Source organism: Camelus bactrianus, chromosome 1, assembly GCF_048773025.1.
Source record: "Camelus bactrianus isolate YW-2024 breed Bactrian camel chromosome 1, ASM4877302v1, whole genome shotgun sequence".
NCBI classification, from domain to species: Eukaryota; Metazoa; Chordata; class Mammalia; order Artiodactyla; family Camelidae; genus Camelus; species Camelus bactrianus.
Window position 1 is genome coordinate 120,073,025 of NC_133539.1, and position 25,234 is coordinate 120,098,258.

A 25,234-nucleotide genomic window follows, 5' to 3' on the forward strand; every position below is an offset into this window, starting at 1 on the left:
ACAGAAGATAATTATAGGAGTATAGACTTAGGAAAAAGAGAAGGCTTTCTATTCTGTTTAACTCTAGTATTTATTTGTTTTAAATATATTTAGAACTAACAAGTCTTATCTTAGTGAGGAAATTTGGACTGTAATCCTACTTAACATGGTTAATTTCTCCATCATTACAAAGTCTCATTATAACCAACTGCTTTTCTGCTATATTAATCAAATTGTCTTAAATTTTAAAACATTTATTCAGAATCAGTTTTGAGCATCAGTTTATTCTGTTGTGATGTCCTTGGGAGCTCCTATGTATAACTAGTAACTAGTGTAACTAGTGTCTGACCTCCTAACTTTTATGACTTTTAGCCTCTACTTTGCTACTTATAGAAATACTTTCTTTCCTTACTTAAAAAAAAATCATTTCTTAACATTTCCTAGGTTGTTCTCTTGCTCTGAAACTTAGGGCAGAACTAAAAGCTTAGTTAGTTCTTCAAATCAGTAGACCCTTCCTGAGGATGACTTTGTTTTCAGTGATTTGTGGGTTTTTGACAAATTTTTTTTAATGGTTGTTGTAGGCCTTTTCTCTTGTGACTCTTGGTAGTGGAGAATATTGACGTAATTGTAAGATTTGTTAAGTCTTTGCCACCCTGAATTAGGATGGCCAGTTTTTTTTTTCCCTATTTTTGTCATCTGTGATAAGGAATCGCATAGGGTTGTAAGAGGCAGGTGTGTATGTGTGTGTGCAAATGTGTGTAATAAAATTTACACTGTTTTGTAGTATAAAATCCACTCACTCTTGGTAGGTAATAATTTTTAAGCTTTATGTCCATGCGACAGTGGTATTTTTCTAAAAAGAAATTTTTTATTTAAATGAATATTTGAGAATAACATCTGACTTTTTAAAACTTCTGTGTGTTTTTTTTTGAAGTTATTTTTATAAATTTTTAGAATGAGTATAAGGGTTCAAATTGTTTCTATACTGTTAAATAAACATTGTTATTATTTTAGGTTAGCTTCTTCAGTCATATCCTGAAGTTTTGAATACTGTCGACCACTAGATAGCACCTTTCTTAGTAACACACCTAATTCATTTTTAAGAACTAGTTTAAAATATTATGCATTCATATTATCTGGTCTGGAGTGGAAGTCCTCTGTTAGAGACGCTAGATGAGATGATTTCAGTAGAAAATACTGGTGCTTTCTGTTTGGAGGCTTTGGGCCACAAGTAATTGACTAGCTGACTAAACCCAGATTTAACCCAGAACGAGGTGATTTGGGGGCTGGTTAAGACAGTATTGTCAGACCTCTGGGGAGCTTCTCTGCGCAACTCTTGTCTTTCTCTTCACGGCAGAGGTGACGGCTGCCTCATGCGCTCAAGACAAACAATCGGAGAGATGGACAAGGGAGCTCTTCCTATGCCTTTCCTTTTTTTTTTTTTTTTTTTTTTGAATCAAGCAGAAACATCTCTTCCAGAATCCCCATAAAACTCCCCCTGAAGTTTCCTTGATTCCAGGCCCACTCTAAACCCATCCACCAGCAGAGGCAGCAGAGGTAAAGTGGGCTTGGTTTTTGCTTAGATCAGTCATTGGTCATCTCCTGATTTCATCCCCTGGGCGAGAGAACAGAGGTCATCACCAGTGATTATGTTGCATTCCATATCTGGAGAAAATTAGCATTTTCAGGAAGGAATAAAGGGGAAATCGTTGTTTGGATAGGTAACCTAATAAAAGAAGACTTTTTTGACTGCCTAAAAACAGTTGAAATAGCAAACTTTTCGAAAAATAACAGTCACTTGGATGTGGAAGAAGCACCGTACCAAAAAGGTGAAACAGTCAAAAAAATTTGAAAGGCAGATTGGCATACGTAGTGTGAAAAGCAGCAGGAGTGTGAGTCAAAAGACCAGAGTACTTGTATCTTCTCACCCTTATTGGCTACACTACATGAACACATCCATTGAACTTGTTAGGGCTCACTTTTCTTTTGTTGCAGAATATGCGGGGTTTCATTAATGGCCTTCAGGGTATTCTCACCCCAAATTTGGGATGGTCTAAAAATTCCAAGTGAACTTGAATGATCTCCTTCTGGGCTTTTGCCCAGAAGGTTTCATTTGTATTTCCAAATTTATGTGGCCAGAATAATAATAATAATTGAATGCCTTTCCCTAGAATTTACCAGAACTTAATGCTGTGTTGTGGAACCCAAATAATTTAATTTGTCATATTAGTAACACATTTCAGAGTAAAGGTCTAACTTTATAAGAAAATTTTCTACAAGTAAAAATTGTTTTTCTCAATCCAGAGTGACAGAAATTGCTGTTAGTTGTAGCCTTTTATTTCAAAGACAGTGGTATTCATAAACCTTTTTGTGTCACTTAATTTAATTCACACAACAATCTTGTAAAGTTGGTGCGTTAACATTCCATTCTACCAATAAGTGACAAAATGAAAACTCAGTATATGGCAGAACAGAAATTTGAACCTATGTAGACCTGACAGAAACTGGGGAAATAAAAAAGAAGATTGGAGAGAAATATTTTTCTTTTGCCAAATAGTGCCATAAAGTAATAATGGTTAAAAAAAAATGGATTTTTCACTCCTAAAAGTTACATCCACATTCTGTGGACTCTTTTTAAACTGTAATACAAGCGTGATCTTAATTTTCATAATAAAGTGCTATACAATTTTAACATTGCAAATGAGTGAATGAACAAGCCTCCCTTAGTGCTATGTTTTCTGGCTGGATAAAAATGTCATTCACAGTAGTATCCAGCTAGGGAAAGTTTATAATCCAGCCAATGCTGTTTTTAGTGTTTAAAACAGAGGAAGTCGTAGATTATGACTTCTGTGACTGTGACCCTTTTTAAACTCAAGAGTTGATTTAAGAGCTAGTCCATAGATCTTGCCTGTTATGTAAACTGGACAATTTTGAAAATGCTCCCTTGCATATGTTACTTATTGGTAAATTATATCTGAACTGAGATGTGCTTTTTCATTCAAAATATTTTGGGATTGACTTTGCCAAAATAATCTTAAAAATTCTTAACATCTTTTATGCTTTCAAAAATACTTTCTGGGGTCATTGAAATGATACTGGTTTTACTCTGTCAGATGAAGTGTTCGGCAGATACATACACGCACACATGTAGGTGCCTCCCACAGCGGATCACCAGTGTCCATTCTCATGGTAGTAAGGTGGTTGGCAGTTAACACAAAGTAGTGACCAGTAAGTTTACGCAGGCTGCCTGAATCCCACCCACCTCCCTCTTCACAGTGCTCTCCAGTCTTTTCTGGAAATGAGCAAGAAGTGCTCTGATCTTTAACAGGCCTTTCATGTGGCCACATGTCGCTCTGCTGGCTGCCTGTTCACCAAGCTGTAGATGTTCCTGAAGAGGTTTTAAAACCCTTCACTCAGTTCCTTGAGGTCATGTGCACCGTCTGTCCCAGAACCGTGTGTGTGGTCTTCTGTAGCTGCCCCCGGTAATGGTAGTGGAGCCCACAAACCTCCAGCCCCCTCTCGCATGCACCCACCGGCTCCCAGCAGCTCCAGTGGGGCGTGGGATGTGGGGCGTGGGGCGAACGACCACTGCCCCTCGCCTCCGTTCCTGCTGGTGCTTCTGGTGTTCAGCCTCAGAGTTTTAAATGCTCTTCACTGCTGTTCGGGTTTCCCCCAAGATCTGTAAATGAGCGTCTGTTCCATGTCATTGTGACCAAATGGCTGTGATGGTGGTCCTGAAACAAAGGAGGTGAAACCAGCTGCTTTTACAGCTAGAAACTGGTGGTGACTTATTTTTGTGTTTATTCGCTGGTTTTTATTTAGCATGTATGTTTCTGCATTTTCCTCTCTTCATCCCCAATGAATTTGTCCGTACCAGTATGGAATCAGTCCATACCAGCCTTTAGAGAGCTTCCTTATTCTTCCGTGTTGTCACACAGTTTTACGTTAATGTGTTTATAACAATTTATTTAACCGGCTCCCCTCTTGGAGGGCATTTGGATCATTTTTAGTCTTACTAATTGGTAATAAGTGAGGTATTTTCACCAAGTAAACAAAAATTCTACTTCAGTGGGCAAGCAAAAATTTTAGAATGCTTATATTTATTATGAACTATTTAAAATATATTACCAACTCCCAGATAGACTGCATGTCCCCTAAGTTCTTTATTTAAACAATTTTAGTGGACATGTATATGTAAATTGGTAGTAGGTAAATAATAATGATAACATGACACTTTGCTGTGCTGGGTGACTGTGTCCTAAATTTCAGACTGAGCTGAAAGTACTGATAGGTCTCAGCTAGCACCTCAGTCTGTGTTAACTTAAGTTTTACTGATGTGTAATTGACATACAGTACATTGCACATTTAAAGTGTGCAGTTGCGTCAGTTTTAACACGTGTACACCTATGAAACCATCACCAATCAAGATAGTTAACATTCCCATCATTCCCAAAAGATTCCATTTGCCCCTGGCCTCTGATCTGCTTTGAGTCACTGTAGGTTAATTTGAGGTTTCCAGTGCTTTATATAAATGGAGCTATACAACATGTCCTCCTTTGTCTAGCTCTTGTCACCCAGCACACTCACTTTGCAGTTCATCCACGTTGTGGCATGTGTTAATAGTTCATTACCTTCTGTTGCCGAGCAATATTCCATTGTGTCACTAGACCCAATTTGTTTATCCACTCACCTGTTGATAGTTTGATTTACTTTTTTATCTATTACAAGTAAAGCTACTATGAAGGTATGTCTCCAAGTCTCTGTATGAACATATGCTTCCTTCCTCCTGGGGAAGTATCTAGAGGTGCAGTGGTTGGGCCATATGGTAGGTATGTGTTTAACTTGTTAAACTGCCGGCTGTTTCCTAACCGGTTGTGCTGTTACACGTTCCCGCCATGGATATGAGCATTCCAGTCTTTTCCCCCTTTCTACCAATATTTGGTATGCTCAGTCTTTTCTAATCTGAAACATTTTAATAGATGAGTATCTCACTAAGGTTTTAATTTGCATTTCTGAGATAACTGATGACGTGGAGCATCTTTTCATTGCTTCTTGGCAACCTTTATATCCTTGTGAAATGTCTTCTCAAATGTTTTTGCCAGGTTTTGGGTGTGGGTTTTTTGTGTTTTATTTTTATTTTTATTTTTGGATTTTCTTACTCTTGAGTTTAGAGAACTCTGTATGTTCTGGACACAAGTCCTCAATCTGTGGCTGTGTTTTCGTTCTCTTAAGAGTGTTTTTGGAGAGCAGAAGTTTAAAAATTTGATGATGTCCAGTTTATCAGTTTATTCTTTTAGGATTTTGGTTTTGGTGATGTGTCTAAAAAAATACCTATCTCAGTGTCACATAGATTTTCTCATCTCTTCTAGAATGTTATAGTTTTAAATTTCATATTTAGATCTACATTCTATTGTAAGTTAATAATTGCATGTGGTACAAGATATATGTCAGAGTTAACTTTTTTATATATGGATATATCCAGTTGTTAAAATGTTTGTTGAGAAGACTATACTTTCGTTACTGTGAATTACCTTTGCATTTTTGTCAAACATTACTTGTCCATACATGTGTGGATCTGTTTATGGACTCCGTTATCTTCCATTGGTGTATTTGTCTAGCTTAATGCCAGTACCGCACTGTTGTGATACTGTAGTTTTATAATAAATCTTGAAATCAGTAGCTTTTTTCTTTGAAATTATTTTGGCTATTCTGGGTCCTTTGCATTTCGATGTGAATTTTAAAATCAGCTTGTCAGTTTCTAGGGGAAGAAAGAAATTGGGGTTGTTGATCTATAGATCAACTTGGCAAAAATTAACGCTTTAGCAGTATTGAGTCTTCCGACCCATGAACAAGTTATATCTCTTCATTTATTTAGGTCATTTTTAATTGCAGCAAATTTTGTAATTTCACTTTTATATCTTTTGCTGGATTTATCCATATTTTATAAATTTTGTTCCTACTCTAAATGTTATTTTATTTAATTTCAAACTCGGCGAATTGTTCTCCACTCCTAAGGGAAGTTTTTCCTGAGTGCTCTACCCAGGGATCTGCTAGTGATAAGTTTTCTAGCCTCACCGGTGGGAACAGCACACTGTTTTCTGTGGTGAACCGGACACTGTTCTCTCTAATGCATGCATTCTCCCTGGTGTTGCTGTCACCTCCAACTTGCAAAAATAGTTGGGTTTTTTTGGCTGTTGTTGGAATCTGTGTGTGTATGTGTGTATTTGTGAAAATCTTACATATTACAGTGGCTTGTGGCCTTCCAAAGGGCCAAAGTGTATAATTTCGGTATACAGTGGTATTAAACTTTCGTGAGGGCACTTAGGAAAAATAAATCTAAAAAGGATTTTGGGTCAGAGTGATGAGAGAAAAAAAGGTTGAGAAACACTGCTTTAATTATTTTGGATAGTTCTTTGCATGAGTCTCAGGTAGCATCCTTACACACACGTGCTGCTCAGTACTTGGTAGACAGAGTACACGAGAGGATGTCCGTAGGGTCTCTGGGATTCTCGCCATGAACCATCCTCCCTACTCTGTTACTTTGCTGAGAATACTAGCCCCTGTGTTCTCCCCACGCTGTCAGCTCTGTCTCTTCAACTCAGGGAAACATGCCTATTAAAAATACAAGTAGCTCTGTAAAAGCCATGGAGAAGCATTTTATCGATTTAAACAGCTGACTTACATTCCACCAAATGTTCTCACACTTCTACCTTACAATATTTTGTGAAATGGCAATTTTCAATTGTAGTCCAGCAGTATTTTTGAAAAAGAAATTCTGTACATTAGTTTTATAAACAGTTGTATTGCAGTTGATAATTAAAATCACCCAGTCACAGATGGCATCACCTCTGCTTCCTCTTACCTTTATTGGACCTGGTATTAATATGTAATTTTGGTGGGGGTTTTTTTGTTGTTGTTGTTGTTGTTGTTGTTTTGTTTTGTTTTGTTTTTGTGGAAAGGAAATAAGCCTTAGCCTTGGAGTATTTGATTACTGCTAAATTTGTAGACAAGAGTAAATTCAGTATTTAGAATAGGATGTTCTGGGGACTTGTCTTTTTAATATTACTACAGATAGAGCAATGTCTAGATTACAGTTAATGATGAATTAATACTAGATTCCTATATATACCAATAGATAAAAAGCAGATTTCTTCTGTATATCACAGAGAACTATATTCAATATCTTACATAAATAACTTAATGAAAAAAATATGAAAACGAATATATGTATATATATGCAAGACTAGGGCATTATGCTGTACACCAGAAATTGGCATGTTGTAACTGACTGTACTTCAATTAAAAAATAATAAAAAGTTAAAAAAAATTTTTTAAATACTAGATTCAAAACTTTCTAAACAGAATTTGCCTCAGGGCAATAGTTAGCCCTGGAAAGAGATTTTAGAGATCTAGTAGTTAAATTATCTGTTACAGATGAAGCAAAACTGAGACCTCTGGAGCCTGTTTGCTATGGTCACTTCCATTTAGCAGAGATAGCAGAAGAGCCTGGTTTCCTTAATGTCCAGTTTAGTTTTCTGTCCAAGTTGTGTCCGCTGGCTTGTCACCCCTCATTGCTGCCCAGTGGCTTAGTATTACAGGAAATTTCTTGGCTTTTCTCTCGTCGCCTTAGGTGTATAAGCCATTATTTAAATACGTGCTAGTCTAATCTCCTGTACTGTAGATGTGATCAGAGAGCATTCCTGTGGTTAGTTTGTGACATCTGGCACAGTTGACGGTAGGAAAGTGCAATCACTGGGTGGGCCTGACCTGACCTAATGACAGGAAGTCATTAAATCTGGACTTAGAATCATAAGCAGAGGGAGTCAGGGATGTGATGTGAGGCAGGTTCTCTGTCGCTGACTTTGGAAGATGGAGGGGCCACATGCCAAAGGCTGTCTAGAGGAGCATTCCTTCTTGCTCACCAGAAGGAAGGAAAATTGGAACCTCAGTCTCACAACCACAAGGAACCAGATTTTGCCTGAATGAGCCAAGAAGTGAATTCTTCTTTCATCAGGCCTCCTGTTTAGAACACGCCTTGGTTTCAGCTTTAGGACAGACCCTGAGCAGAGAGCCCAGCCAGCGCTGTACCTGGACTTCTGCCCTGCGGAGCTGTGGGCTAGAAAATGACTGTTGCTTAAGCTGCTGTGCTTACAGTGATCTGTTATGCAGCGACACAAAACTAATACAAGACTTAAGCATCTCTTGTTCTCAGACACCTTTCCTGGTCCTGCAGGTAGTATTATGTCAGCCTGATAGATGCCATAGCACTCGGCACTTCTCCTTTGTAACGCTCCTGTTAATTGACTTGTGTCGCATTCAGTCACTCTGGAGATAGGGACCTTGTTTGAATTCTCTGTACTTATACTCAGTATAAGTCATTCCTCAGTATCCATGGAGGATTGATTCCAGGACCTCCCCAATAACCAAAATCCATGGATGCTCAACAACTCCCTTGTATAAAAAAGACATGGTCTCTGACTTTAGCAAGTTTATGGTCTAAAGTGTTTGGCTGGTTGGTTGTGGGTGGTTTTGTTTTCATTTGTGTTGGGGGTGTGCTGATTGTGTTTTGGTGGGTGGAGCAGTCTCCTGTCAGTTGCCCCAGTGCAATTAACCTCAACTGGCTTTTGCCACATTTTGCCTTGCAGTCTCATCAGTACTTGTTTAGACAGTTCAAATCATTTTGACATAGGAAGGGTGAATTCTTTAAAAAAAAAAAAAACAAACCAACAAAGCATGTGTACTTGAAGTGCAAGCCCACACAGGGAGAGCTCTCTTATGAGACAGTGACTTCGTCATTTGCTGTGTGCTGTAGATGGGCTGTCAGAGCACGGGCTTGCAAGGGACAGCTGGAGACGGACCTGCTCTGCCCTGGTCTCTGCTAAGGGACCCGACTCCCATCTCTCCCTCAGTGTCTAGGAACAGAAGTTGGTTCTTTGAGAAGGCGTTTAATAAAGTTCTTAGCGTTGGGGTTTCCCTGACAACCCCGAGAGCAGCTTTGCTGCGGTATTACAAGTCTAGCTCGGTATCAGGAAGTAAAAATGAGGTTTGCAGGATTGTCGAACATGGCACAAAAGCAACACAGGAAATACTAGAAATGTCCCAGGTGAAGAGGGAACTCTGTGGTGTCATTCTCTATTAAGAACTGCCTAGCGAGCCAAGGGTAGAGTTTTTAGATAACTCGCAGTTTAGTTTTCATTCAGATCCTGCTGCCAAAACAGTGACACATGTAAACAAGTCTAAATAGCTGAGACGTTGGTCATTTTGTATAAATCGAAGTACTTGTAATAGCCAGAGTCAGATTTGGGAAAGGAAACTTCTCGTCTTATCCCATCTCAGATCATGTATTCATAAATAAAATATAAAATATTTTAGATTATCTACTGTGAAAGTGAATGATTTAATTAAGAGTAGACTAATTACTAAATACACATTTTTAGTAAAATTACAGTGATGGAACCTTGAGATTTTTTTTTACCTTACTGTAATTACTTATTGAGTAAAATATGTAAATTATATAAATATTTTAAACTGATAATGTACCATTTTTTTCTCAGTAGCTTTTCTAGAGAATCAGTGGTTTGAATATTCCTTATTCAAGTGACTTGAAGCACAGTCTCTTGTACAAACTCAACAAATAAATTTATTCGTTTTAGAACATATTTGTCTTTGTATACGAGAAAAAAATTAGTTACAAAATGCTATATGTCAAGTTTTTATCATTAGTTTGCAAGATAGATATGCAGAGTGAGGGTGCTTGGCTTTTGTTTACACAGAAAATAGATTATATTTTTTGAGTGTTTTAAGATTGCCTTACACAAATTTCTGGTAATAAAATTTCTATTTTTATTCTTAATTCCGTTGTAGACACAAATTAGTGGTTTGTGGGAAGGGCACAGGTGTAATGGTGAATATCTTTCTTTTCCAGCTTTCAGGTGGCTTTCATTTTCGTTTTGAACGTTAGTTCAGGAGAATGAAACTTGACAAACCAACAAAGGAAGCTACTTTTCTTAAACTGAAATATCCTGTCAGAGCCTGTGTCTTCTGCCAGTTTTTTGATACACTTTTGCTCTTAGTTCAAATGTGTTTTAATTGTATTTTGAAAGAATGATTAAACACTCGTGTCTGACCTTTTTTCTCCTCCTTTTAATCTTTTTAAAATTGTGAAATATAACTCACTTAAAATATAAAAAGCAAATATAGACTATGATGAATTATTTAAATGTAACTACCACTCAGGTGAAAAAACAGAACATTGCTAGCACCTCTCAAGTGCCCCTTGTCCCTACTTTGTGATCAGAACTTTCCTCCCACCCCACAGTGTACCCAGTAATCTGACTTTTATTATAGTCTCTTTCTTAGTTTTCTTTTATAATTTTGCCACCTAATTATTCCTCCCTAAGCAGTATAATTTAATTTTTCATATTTAATTAAATGACTCATACAACGTGTATTCTTCTGGGCCTGGGTTCTTTTACACAAACTATCTTATTTTAAAAATTGCCCTGTGTTACATGTTGCTAAAGATTATTCATAGTGCTCCGCTGAATGCATACGCCTCAGTTTATCCATAGTCTGCTACTGATGGATAGTTGGGTTGTTTCCAATTTTTGCCTGTTGTGAGCAATGCAGCTATTCTTAAGCATGTCTTCTGTTGCACATTACCATGCATTTCTGTAAGGGGTACACCTAGGCATAGAATCTGTGGCCTGTAAAGCTTGCATATTCAATTTGGTAGGGAATGCCGTATTACACAGTTTACACTCTCGTCAGCACGGTATGAGAGTTCTTGTTGGTCCACATCCTTGAACCACATTCTTGGTGTGGTTTTTTTGTTTTGTTTTGTTTTGTTTTTTAATTGAAGTACCATGAGTTACAATGTGTCAATTTCTGGTATACAGCACAATGTCCTAGTCATGCATAGACATACATATATTTGATATCTTTCCCTTTTTTAAAATTTAATATTATTTTTTAATGGAGGTACTAGGGATTGAACCCAGGACCTTGTGCATGCTAAGCACACGCTCCACCACTTGAGCTATACCTTCCTTGGCATACTTCTTTATTTAGTCATTCTATGGTATGTGGTGGTATCTCATTATTGGTAAAGTTTGAGGTTTTTTTGATAACTATGTCAAGTACCTTTTTATATGTTTATTAGATATTCATGCAACCTCTTTCATGAAGTACCTGTTAAATCTCTTGCCCATTTTTCATTTGATTTTTCTCTCTTTCCTAATTAATTTGCAGTAGTTCTTTTTATATTCTGGATAGGAACCCTTTGTGAGCCATATGTGTTGCAAATATCTCCTCCCATTCCAGTTTGCCTTTTCACTGTCATTGAACATGAGGTCTTCATTTTAACATGGCCAAGTTTTTCAGTGTTTCCCTTTATTGTTAATGCTTTTGAGCTTTTGATACCTTAAGAAGTCTTTTGTTCACCTGAGTCATGAAAATAATATATTTGTTTCTGAGGGCTTTATCATTATGCTTTTTAAATTCAGCTTTATAATATACTGGTAGTTAAAGTAGGCATATGAAGTGAGGTAGTGGGGTTTCTTCCCCCCTTTTTCAAAATGGGTACTAAATTGTCCCAACACAATTTAATTGCCCATATTTTATTGAACTGTTTTCTTTTGAATTTTGGAAGTCCTTTATATATTATGAATGCGAGTTGTCTGTTAGGTATGTGATTTGCCAGTGTTTTCTCCCAGTGTATGCCTTGTCTTTTATCCCCTTAACTGTCTTCCTCACAGCAAACGTTTTCCGTTTGGGTGAAGCTTAATGTATCAGTTTCATGGATTATGCTTTTGTTTTCCTATCCAAGAACTCTTTGCCTAACTTGCCTATTTTGTCCTACCTTTTATTCTAGAAGCTTCAAGATTTTGCATGTGGCAGTTATGTCTATGATCCTTTAATGTTTGTGTTAGGTGTTACGTGTAGATCGACATTCGTTTTTTGGCACGCAGATATCCAGGATCATTTGTTGAAAAGATTGTTATCTCCATTCAGTTGATTTTGTACTTTTATCCAAAATCAGCTGATCATATTTGTGGGGTTGATCTCTGGACTCTTTATTTTGATTATATCTTCTCTTTTTCATACCACACTGCCTTGATTACTGCAGCTTTATAATAATTCTTGAAATCACACAGTGTAAGATCCCCAATCATGTTCTGGTCTTTCAGAATTGCTTTGGCTATTTTTCATGTCTTTGACTATCCACATAATTTTAGGTTGTTAATATCCACTGTGAGTCCTGATGGGATTTTGATTTCTTTCGTGAGTGTTTTGTACTTTTCAGCACACAAATCTTGCAAAGTTTTGTTAGATTCATACCCAAGCATGTCTCTTTTCTTTCTTTCATCCTTTTATATTGTAAATGTACAGTTTTTAAAATTTTGATTTCTGGTTGCTAGTATATAGAAATACAGCTGGTTGCTTTTGTATGTTGACCTTGCATTCAGCAACTTTTCTAAACTCATTCTAGGATTTTTTAAAAATATAGATTCTTTGGGATTTTCTCTGTAAATGAAAACCTATCTATGAATGGTGATAGTTTTATTCCTTCTTTTGCAATCTATATGCCTTTTATTTCTTTTCTTTGACTTACTTTACTGACTAGAACTTCCAGCATGAGAATGAATAGAAGTGATGAAAGCAGACAAACTTGCCTTGTTCCTGCTCTTAGAAGGAAAGCCTTCAGTCTTTTAACATTAAATAGGATACTAGCTGTAACTTGTAAATACCCTTTATCCAGCTAAGGAAATTCTCCTTTATTCCCAGTCTGCTGAGAGTTTTTTTTAATCAAGAAAAGATGTTGTTTTGTTAAATGTGATGATCATATGACTTGATTTTTTTCTCATTTGGTCTAAATATGTTGAATTACATTGGTTGGTTCTGTTTGAAGGAGGCTTGTGATCCCAGAACAAGCCCTACTTGGTTGTGATGTGGTATTCTGTTCACGTGTTGCTGGAGTCAGTTTGCTGATGTGTATCAGTAGAGGATATTTCTGTCTATGCCGATGAGCCGTATTAGTCTGCAGTTTTCTTGTGATATCTTTGCCTGGCTTTGGTGTCAGGGTAATAACATGTTGGCTTCATAAAGTGGGAAGCATTCCCTCTTCTTCTGCATTCTAGATGATGTGCAGATTGATGTTACTTCTTCCTGAAATGTTTAGTGCAGTTTACCATTGACAGTGTCTGGGTTTGAAGTTTTCTTGGAATGGTTTTTACCTATGAGTTCAATTTCTTTAAAAGGTGTAGGACTATCTGGGCTACCTGTTTTTCTCTTGATTACAGGATTTATATGCATAAAATTTTTCATAATATTCCCTTAATCTTTTTAATGTCTCTGAGGTATGTGCTGATAATCTCCTCTTTGATTCCTAATACTGGTTCTGTCTTTCTTCTTCTGTCATTCTTGCTAGAGGATTATCTATTTTAGTGATCTTTTCAAAGAACCAGTTTTGGGATTAATTAATTTTCTCTATTATTTTTCTATTTTTACCTTCATTGAATTCTACTCTGTCGTTTTTGTCCTTCTGCTTGCTTTGCGGTTATTTTATTCTTGTTCTAGTTTAAATGACAGATTATTAATTTGAGAACTTCTTTTATAAATAGAAATATTTAATATGTAGATTGCCCTCTGAATACTGTTTTGACTTCATATCACAAATTTTTCTATATATTTTCATTTTCATTCATTTCAAAATATTTTCTAATGTCCCTTGAGGTTTCCTCTTTACAAGGGTTATTTAAAATTAGTTTTCTACTTTTATTCTACTTTATTATCAAAGCATATACTTTGATATCCAAATACTTAGGAATTTTCCAAGCATCTTTCTGTTACTGAGTTCTGCTTTAATTCTGTTACGGCCAGAATGCATACTTGGTGTAGTTTCAGTTTATTTCAATGTGTTAAGGTATGCTCTTGGGTCCAGAATACGGCCTACTGTGATGAATGTTTCAAGTGCAGTTGAAAATAATGTCTGTTCTTTTGTTCTTAGGTCAAGTGTTCTGTAAAGATCACTTAGGTTCAGTTGATGGATAATGTTCAGTCATCCATACTTTTGCTTATTGTCCTGTTTACTTGTTCTTTTGGGCACTGGGAGAGGCATACTGCAGTTTCTTATAATCGTAGATTATCTAGTTCTCCCTTCATTTTTTATCATTTTTTGCTTCCATAGACGTATGTACACATTAGTATTGTCAATTTTTTTTAATGAATTGACCCTTTTGCCTTTATGGAATGTTCATTTTCATCCCTGGTTATTTTCCATTTTCTGAATTCTTTCTCTGATATTACTAATACAGATATTTTAGCTGTCTTTTCATTACTGTTTGAATGGTACATCTTTTAACATCTTTTTAACTTGTAGCATAATTATATTATTGTGTTTTAAATGGTTTCTTACAGACAGTGTATTATTAGGTATTATTTTTATATCCAGAATGATGATCTGTGTCTTTTAATTATTGTGTTTAGACCTTTACATTTAATAATGTTTATTGATAAGGTTGGATTTAGGCCCGCTGTTCTATTATTTTTGTTTGTGCTTTCTAACTTTTGCTCCTTTGTTTTTCTTTCTTTCTTTTGGATTATTTGGATATATTTAGTACTATTTTTGTCTTCTTACTGGCATTTTGACCGTATCTATGTTTATTATTTTCTTAATAGTTGCTCTAGGAGTTACAACATAAATACATATCCTTTCACAGTCTACTTAGAGTTAATATTTTAATCCCATAAAGTTAAAACCCAGAAGCCCTTACTTGCCCCTCTTTGTGTTAGAGTTGCTGTGTAATACATGTAATACACTGCACTCCTTCACAGGAACATTAGACATTTTTGTTTTCAGTTATTGTGTTTCCTTCATTCTTGATCTCTTTCCCTCTAGTATCATTTCCCTTCAGCATGAAAAAACCTCCTTTAGCATTTCTTGTAGACCAAGTTGGCTAGGAGTTCATTTCCTTTAGCTTTCTTTCATCGGAGAATGGTTTTATTTTGCCTTCACTTCTAAAGGATATTTTCATGTGGTACAGAATTCTTACTTGCTGGGTTTTTTTTTTTTTTTTTTCCTTCAGTCTTCTGACCTCCACAGTTTATGATAAAAAAACCTAGTCATTTGAGTGTTTCTTTTGTATGTAACTTGTCTTTAAAGCAATCTGAGAAAAATGATTTTCCCCTTTATCTTTGGGTTTTGACAGTTTGATTATGGTGGGTATGGTTTTCTTTTTATTATTCCTATTTAGTTCACTAAACTTACTGAATGTATAAATTTATGTCTTACCAAAATTGGGAAATTTCTAGCTGTTATTTCTTCAAAAAAATTTTTTCTGAACCAGTTTCTTTCTCCTCTCCTGAGACTCCACTGACACAAACGTTAACCTTTGATGTTGTCCCAACTGGTATTGTATTAAATACAGAAATAGTCATACTGAAAATCTTCCAGATACAAGGGTCTTGTTTTTAAAGGTATTGACAGCTCTTGATACATAACTAAGGGGGAAATCCTCCTTTTGATTCAGCTGCTAAATGAAAGAAGTCGTAAGTTCCATAAAATCGCTGGAGTCTCATATTGCAACATCAACGTGACTTTAAAACATTTTCACAATGTAATAAAACGGGTCATTTTGTTTCCCACGCCCCAGAAAGGTTTCTGTGTGTGGTATTTACAGAGCCACATTGATCCCTACCCACCACAAATAGCCGTGTTTGTATACACCCAGCCTGCTGGAGTTATGCATGGGCTTTGAGATGAGATCACATCTTTCTAGTATAGCTGGTGATTTAACTGGCATATTTCAAGTTCAAGGTGAAGCACCCCCACCAATTGTAGCTCGGTAATCTGACTCTTGATTTTTTTTAGTCCTACTCTAAATTAATGTTAAGGTTATAATATGTGTAATTCTCCAGTGTTGAATATAGATTTCTTTTTCTCAATCTGCTGTTACTGTATAAAATGTTATCTTGTGCTGAGGATTAGTATTTAAAGCTGAGTGAGGACATGTTTGGGTCGCCTTGTTTAGTATTTGTTTATGAGTGGAGCCTTCCCCCTTTTGCCACTCCACAGTACTAACACTTAGTCCCCAAGGTAAGCTCCATCAGGAAGGATGATCAGTGAAGTTACTTGTTACATGTATCTTCCTTGTTTACTAGTCAGAAACTGAAAATGTTAATAATTGGTTTACATGTGTACGTCTTTCAGTTACATGTACTGTCTAGTAGACAATGTGGTATTTTTGTGTTTAAATGATTTATCTTATGATAGTCTCCTGCTTTATGCGATTCTCTCCTAAGAAATGAAAGTCTCTCCTCTTTGTAGACTTTGTACTATAAGTTTCACTTAATAGTAATTATCCTAAGTAGAGGGCTGTCAAAAAGAACATTAAGATTGTCATGCTGTAGAAAATTTTTCTAAAGTGGGACCATGCTTCTGCAGGTTAGGAGGGTGATGAATCCTTTGTTAACTGCTGTGATTTTTAAAGAGATACTATTTTCTAAAATCTAACATATATCCAGATAGTTACAGCTGAACACAAACACATAAAGAATTATGGCTGCTGCACTGTTGCTGTTAACTTGTTTAAAGGGTAAGGAAGTGAAGAGGGACTTTGACTTGCAAGTCACACAAACTAGACTCTAACCTGTGTGTCCTTACACAGTCAGCCTCTCTGAGCCCTGCTTTCCTCATTTGTAAAATGAGGTGATTGAGCAAGATGATCTCTAAGGCTATTTCTGTTCCTAATATATTATTTTTGACATCTCTGTAAACTGTTCTGTGTGCTTTATGAATTATATCACTGAAGCCTAGGTTATTTCACAGCAATTTAGGGGGAAGAGGGGAGGCTTCAGCAGATTTTAGCTTAGAATCCATTTAGTGATTCCATTTTCTTTTACATTTTTCTTTTCAGTGGATAGTAACAAAATTGATTTAAATTTCTTCTGGAATAGGTGTCTTGCTTTGTTTTGATATTTCCCTCATACCACGTTGTCCACAACACTCAAGTACCTGGGAAGAAAAAAGCATATCAAAGGCTCTGTAAGACACGAAGTGGCAGGAACTGTGGCTTCTGAGTGTTTGTTCACTTTCCTCTTTGTGTCGTGGGCAGAGCTCTGATTTTGTGGGGATGACTTATCCCCCACCTCATCCCAGGAAAACTGCGACCGAGACGCACTCGTGTGGTTCACAGAGCAGGGGCCCCCACTGCGCCTCCCCTCACACCTCTCCACACATTGCAGGACACCTGGTTTCTCAGTACATCGTGTCTGGCTATCAAGAAAAAATTATAAGACATATGAAAAGGCAAAAAAACAGAATTTGAAGAGAGATAGAAATCCTAAGAAAGAACCAAAAAGAAATGCTACAAATCAAAAACACTAACAGAAAAATGAAGAGTGCCTTTGATGGGCTTCTTGGCAGACTGCACACAGCTGAGCAGACAGTCTCTGAGCTTGAGGGTATCTGACTAGAACCCTCAAAACCAAAAAGCAAAGAACAAAGACTGAAACAGAGGACAGAATATCCAAGGATTGTGGGATGGCTACAAAGGTGTAACACTCTTGTAAGGACTATCCAAAGGAGAAGAAAGAGGAAAGGAACAGGAAAATATTTGAAACAGTAATGAGTGAGAATTTCCCCAAATTAATGGCAGGACAACAAACCAGAGATCCAGGAAGCCCAGAGAACGCCAAGCATGATAAATGTGAAAAACAAGCAAACAAAAACTCTACCTAGACATACCATTTTACAAACTGCAGAGCATCCAAGAAAAATGTCCTGAAAGGAGCTGTCACAGATACTATGATCATCTAGGTAGGAAATCTAAAAGAATGGACCAAAAACCTCCTGAAACTAATAAGCTGTTATTACAAGGTTAATTTACATAACTCGGTTGCTTTCCTGTATAGTAGCAATGCACAAGCGGAATTTGAAGTTAACAACACAGTACCATTTACATTAGCACCCAAAATGAAATACTTAGTTATAAACACAACAACGTATACAGGAGCTATATGAGGAAAACTGTAAAACTCTGGTGAATGCAATCAAAGAACTAAATAAATAGATATTCTGTGTCCATGGTTAGGAAGACTCAACACTGTCAAAATGTCAGTTCTTTCTCGCTTGATCTGTAGAGTCAGTGCAAACCCAGCCAGTGTCCCAGCAGGTTACTCTGTGGGTGTCTACTGAATGATTCAAAAGTTTGTATGGAGAAGTAAAAGACCTAAAATAGCCAACACAATATTGAAGGAGAAGGTCAAACTTCAAGAACTGACACTATCAACTTCAGGTCTTAGTGTAAAGCTTCAGTAATCCAGGAAATGTGGTAAAGGTGAAAGAACAGATAAATAAATCAGTGGAACAGAACAGACAGCCCAGAAATAGACCCGCATAAATATAATCAGTTGAGCTTTGACAGAAGCGCGAAGGCAGTACCGTGAAGTAGTCTTTTCAGTAAGTAGCACTGGAGCAAGTGAACATCCTCCTGCAATCAATCGATCAGTCAGTCAATAAATATTTATAAATAAGGTCTAGAAAAACCTTTCACCCTTAACAAAAAGTAACTCCAAATGGGTCACACACCTGAAAGAATTGTTCAGAACTATAAAATTCCTAGAACACAATAATTGGAGAAAAGCTAGATGATCTTGTGAATCTTGTGTATGTCAGTGTCTTTTTAGACATACACTGTCCTTGTATATCTGTGTATTCAAGGCACAATCCTTGAAAGAGTTAATAAGCTTGACTTCACTAAAATTAAAAACCTATGCTTTGTGAAAGACAATGTTAAGAGAATGAAAAGACAGGCCACAGTACGGGAGAATATATTTGCAAAAAGATAAATCTGGTAAATAACTGTTAACCAAAATATGCAAAGAACGCTGAAAACTCAACAGTAGGAAAACAATCAACCCAATTTGAAAATGAGCCAAAGACTTTATCCGCTTCACCTTTCATTCAGGGAAATGCAAGTTAAAACAAGAATGAGATCCCACTGCATACTTATTAGAATGGCCAAAATCAGGAACACTGACAATACTTAGTTCTGGTGAGGACGTGGGGCAGCAGGAACTCTCAGTCATTGCTCGGTCATTGAAATGCAAAATGGTGCAGCCACTTTGGAAGACAGTTTGGCAGTTTCTCGCTGTCTGTCTGTCTGCTTCTCTCTGTCTCTCTGTCTTTTGATGAAGAAACTGTATTTGGTACCTGTAGAAGAGACAAACAGTGGTGGCTCAAGGACGTGGAGATCTTCTGGGGTCAAAGGCAGAGACTGGCAGTTTTTAAAAGAACTAACCATACTCTTAGCATATGATCCAGTCATCATATTTACCCAAATGGGTCAAAAACTATGTCCACACAAGCACCTAAACATGGATGTTTATAGCCACCTCATTCCTAAGTTCCAAAACTTGGAAGCAACGAAGATGTCCTTCAGCGGGTGGATGGATAACTACACTGTGGCGCTTCAGACAATGGAATATTATTCAGCACTAAAAAGAATGAGCTATCAAGCCGTGAAAAGACATGGAAGAACCTTAAGTGCATATTACTAAGTGAAAGAAACCAGTCTGAAAAGGCTACATACTGTATGATTCCACCTGTATGACATTCTGGAAAAGTTAAAACTATGGAGACAGTAAAAATATGAGGGGTTGGTGGCGGGTGGAGCTGAATGGACAAAGCACATAGAATTTTTAGGGCACTGAAAATACTCTGTGATATCATAATGGTGGATATGTGTCATTAAACGTCTGTCCCAGCCCATAGAACTTACAGCACCAAGGGTGAACCCTGAGGCTCTGGACTAGAGTGATCATGATGTGTCAGAGCAGGTTCGTCAGTGTAACAAATGTGCTGTGCATGTGTAGGGCAGAAGGTACGTGGGAGATCTCTAGACTCTACCCTCACTGTTGCTCTAAACCTAAAACTGCTCTTTTCAAATTTCATTAATTAATTAGTTAATTAGTTAAAATAGACACACAGGGAAAGATGTCTTCCGCTGGACATTGTTTGGGGTGAACTAGCTTGGGACGAGCCTTTATGTTGTAGTTATAACATGGTTGTGGTTGGCAGCAAAGTGGAAACGTAGGATTTTCTGAGAGGTACCTGGATGATGTGCTTGAGTTGCTGAATCAGCTAGCTTCGGCCCTCCTCTGTGTGAGAGTAAATGTTCTTTATTTTTGAAACCATTATAAATTGGTGTTTTTCTGTACTTTAAAATTACACAGGATACAGTTAAAACACTAATTGTAAACATCAGTTTTTTGTTTTAAAAGATGGTGTTGCTTTTAAAATCTCACTAATATGTTGAACTAAGAGAATAACTTTTCTCCCTTTTCCCTGCCTTCCTTTCCCTTCCCCAGAATATATTCATAACTGTGTCCTTTTACCGAGATGAGGGAGAAGTCATGTAAAATCTCCCTGTCTGCTGTCATCCAAAGTGATTGTGTCAAAAACTAAACATTTCAAGTTCCTGTAGATTTTGAATTGCGCTACTACTTGACTAATTTTTATCTATCTTGTGAGTTTTGTCTATGAGTTTGATAAATTCAGGCCAGCAAATTTTTATTGACCATCCATTTGATTGCTCTGACCTTTAAAAAGTTTGGATCACATTTGTTGTTCTGAAGAGATTAGGATTTGTACAGCGTCCCTTGCTGTGTGTAAGGTATATGATTTGAGATGAAATGTTTTTTCTTTTTAGTTTAACCAGCACAATTAGCTCATTATATTGTTTAAAATGTAGCTGATTATTATATATTCACTGGTGAGTTTTCTGGTATACATTTTCTTGTTAAGTGTTTTCAGAAGCTTAGGAGTTTAGACAATTCATACCTCTGCAAAGTCTCTGGTTCTTAAATACAGTTGACCCTTGAGCAACGTGGGGATAAGGGGAACTGACCCCACCCCCCGCTGTGCAGCCGAAAATCCTTGTATAACTTTTGACTCACTTGAAACTGACCACTAATAGCCCACTGTTGACCAGAAGCCTTACTGATAACAAACAGCTGATTAACATATATAATGCATATACTTGTAATATATACTGTATTTTTATAGTAAAGTAAGCTAGAGAAAAGAAAATGTTATTAAGAAAACCATAGGAAGAGACAATACATTTACAGTGCTGTGCAGTACTCAGCAATACTGTTAAGTTTATGGCGTCTGCTTACAGAATGAACCAGCTGTCACCACCTGCATCAGTACTGTCTTGCATGGTACAGAACACTAGATGTTACGCTTATAACTAACACTGGGCATCAACAATGAAAAGATGCTATGAAAAAGAAATTGGTATTTATTTAGAGAGATAACAGTTCATGCCCTGATACTGAAGAAGCCCCAGTATGATTGCTTTACAGCAGCCTGGTAGTCAGTTGTTTCCCGGTAGCCTAGCCTGTACACTGAGGAAGGAATGATCACGAAATTGTTACGGCATACAACATTATAGTCATATTTGTAGTGTAGTATTGGAAACATTGTTACATTTTTTACACTTGTCTGTTTTGATTGGCTGATAACACAGCTTCCCCAATTACGAGAGGGAGATGAATCCTGTACAGTAACGTAATTCTTTGATAGCAAAGTTATAAAACGGTAAGAAAACTAAAACATTATTTATATTAAATATCACTAACCTTATGTCTGAGTAAGGGCAGACTAGTATCTAGATATATTTTGTGCATTCATGACATACCTGGCTTTTTCTTAGTTTTTTCAGTGTATCTAAACTACATGGTTCGTCTGCAAGTTTTCAAATTGTCACAGATCTCCAAAATGTTTTCCAACATGTTTACTGAAAAAAATCGGCAAAATGTGGACCCACGCAAATTCAAACCTATGTTGTTCAAGGACCACTGTGTGTAGAATCCTGGATCTCTGGCTAATGCAGCTTTTCTTAAAGGAACGGAAGGAAGGACAGCTTGCTTATTTCCTGGTCTTTCCTCAGCCCTTCCTTCTCCTTTCTGTGCAGATACAGAGGGACGAAGCTGACGGGTGGGTGGCAGTGACAAGCTAGTGTCGGGGAAGCCCAGCCTCCAGCCTGTGTTGCTGAGCAGTTTCCTTGCAGTAGTTTTGTTTCTTTCAAGATGCACAAGAGAAGCCACAGCTGGTCAGGCTTTGAACAAAGTGAGATTGAACTGATGGCTTGCTTTTAGTTGGTCAGCTGTCAGTAGAGTGTTCTGGTGAGGAGTCTGAGCATGGAAGCAGTTTCCTCTTCTTCAAGAACAGTGCATGCTGAACTCCACAAGAATTTTGCAGAGTAGAACAGATGTGTCGAGGGCTTTATACAGGGCCTACCACAGAATGACAATCTCTCCTGAGAAGCCGCTCTCTGCACGTGGTTGCTCTGGGCCCTGCCGTGTTAGTAAATGTGGCTCCTCCAGCTGCTCTGGCTTGATCGGTACACAGGTGAGCGACTAACCAAAGTGCCCCAGCCCCAAAGTGGGTAGCAATCACTGGTCTTTCTCTCTCTCTCTCTCTCTCTCTCTCTCTTTTTTTACCCTTCTGATGTGTATAGTTTTCCCATCTCTCAGGATAGTCAATTAAAAGAGCTAAAGCTATTTTTTGGCTTGCTTTTATTTGGGGAGGGTGAATAATTTTTTGCAGTCCTAATCATATGCACAAAATATCTTTTCAGAGTACCACATAAGAATGGTAAGAATAATGTGTATACTTCAGTGAATATGATCAAAAGCTGTGTGATCAAATGAGTTAAGTTTTCTGAGTCTGTTGTATGTACTTAATAATTCTAGTTGGGGTTGTTTTGGAATACTCTGTGGAGGTGTAATGGTTTCTTTAAAAACTGACTTAATACCTAAGAAATATTTTCTTTTTTTTTAATGGGCACCTGGATTTGTGAAATGCCTGGTATGGGGAATTACTGCAGTGTTTTCAGCTGATTGAAATGTTATCTTTATGTTTTTTTATTTTACTTTTGGAAACATGTGGGATCTGATCCTGTCAACCCCTGGTAGATAGTGTCATAATCGGGTAGAGTTGTAGGACCACCAGCAGGTGTTGGAGCATTGCTTGATGTGTTGGGGGGAAACCCACACATGGGAATTGGATTCAGAACCCTTGCATAGTATTGCACTGTGTGTGTGTGTGTGTGTGTACAACTCGAAGACCTCTCATCTGCACACTTTCATAACTGGTAATTGATAAGCTAATTGAAGTCTGACAGGGGGAAGCATCTAAAACAATCTTTAAGCATTTTGCTGTAACAGTGTGTATTTACCAGCCATTTTGGGGGGGAATTGGGCCAGGGCTTTTCCCCCGACAGCGCGGAGTCCCCTGACGGGAGTGCAGTGTTACCTTCCTCGCAGGGACCGTTAGTCTTACCCAGGAAACAGAATATTGGTTCATCATGCAAGTCAGTTAAATGAAGGTTGGTTAAGAGCTGCTTGTGTTTCATAATTTTAGATAAGCATTCCCTTACTGGTGAGTATTTAAATTGTTTCCAGCATTTTGATTTAAGTATCTATAAATGGGTATTTGATACCTTTATCGAAAAAAAAAAAAAAAAAAGAAATTCCTTGAGGTGAAATTCATGTGTATACAGGGATATTCATTTTTTCATTCTAATAAATTTTTCTGAAGGGAATCTTAAATGTTTTATCGAATGATTTTCAATATTTAATTGTAGTAGAGTAGGATAGGTAGAATTTTTCTTTTAAAATTAACCAGTTTGCTGGGATTTCAAAATTTGTAGATACTCACAGGTATACACAGAATAGATAAAGAAGATTATACTGTGTAGCACAGGGAAATATATACAAGATCTTATGGTAGCTCACAGCGAAAAAAAAATGTGACAATGAATATATGTATGTTCATGTATAACTGAAAAATTGTGCTCTACACTGGAATTTGACACAACATTGTAAAATGACTATAACTCAATAAAAAATGTTAAAAAAATTAAATTAAATTAACCAATTTGTTCCTTAGTTTTTCCTCTCTACAAATCAGGTGAAAGGAATAAAAAGTTCCTGAGTCATATGAAGTACATTAATAGAATTCAAGACACTGAGTCACAGAATTTCAGACAATCTCACACAGATATGACTTGCTCTCCGTGTGTACTGTGTACTGTGTGTGTGTGGTTTATCCTGTGGAATGTGTGTGTTTCTCAGTTTGAGTGGGTCTGACGATACTTAAACATTGTAGGGAAGTTCAATGTGTTAATGATTAACACTGAAAAACTTTAAGCCAAGGATTCTTTTATTAAATCGACTAAGTTAGGACTCAGCTTTGAGTAAGCCTGATATTTTAGTAGTTCTGTGTTAGCTTTTTCAGTGACTCTTTGTTCAGTCATGTCTGTGCAAACCATTTGTTTATTGGGGTTTATATTGGAATAAAAAACATGGTCATGTGGAAGTTAATTGGGGTTAGAGAGACAAGAGCTCTTAGCTGACTTTAAAAAACATTAATAACCATCATACCAGCCTCCCTTTATTTTTGCACCTGTTACTATTATAAGGACAAAAACAGTACCATGAATACATTTAAATTATATGTAGAGCCAGTGATAATTACATGATACACACATCTTTATAAAACCTTTATATACTACAGCTGAACATTTTTGTGATTGCCTATGAATATTTTTAACCCCTCTTTTGACTAGCAGATTTTTTTCCTAATTTATTCTCATTGGCCTGACTATTCTTTCTTAGCACAATTGGGATATTGCCCAACTAGAAAATTATTATGATGTGAAATTTTTCTTTTTTTTTAATCTTGAAAGCTATAATATTATCATAATACAACACAGTATCTATTTAAATAAAATTCTTATTTCTCTTATTTGTCTAGAAGTTAGTGCCCCAAGTTGGTGGGGCAGCTCTGCTCTACAGAATCAGTCAGTATCTTTTGCTTAACTGTCTTGTAGGGTATCGGCCTTCCTCTGCATGGTCAGAGCTGGCGCAGCTTCACATCTGCCTTCCAGCCGGTGGGACGTGCTAAAATAAAGCTTTAGTCTAGCTATAGGATGGTTATCTTTTAGGTTGAAGGTGACCTGAAAGTTGTGCCTTTACTTCCACGTCCATGCTAAGTAACAGAATTTCAAGGCATGCTAGGAGTCTGTTCTCTCCCTGGGTGGGTAAATAACCAGGTAAAAATTTATTCCTGTGGACAAAGGGGAAAACGGATAATGGAAAACAACTAACAGTCTGGCTCAAAAGCCAGTATGCAAAAAAACTGGATATAAATTTCAAAATAAGTATTTTTAAATGAATAACTTTC

At 37.0% G+C, this 25,234-nt stretch overlaps 1 protein-coding gene across 11 annotated transcripts in view; it reads left to right on the forward strand.

Moving 5' to 3' along the window:
- Positions 1-25,234, forward strand: part of ANKRD28 (ankyrin repeat domain 28) — a 221,600-nt gene that overhangs the window by 131,171 nt on the left and 65,195 nt on the right. The gene's annotated exons all lie outside the window — the stretch shown is intronic.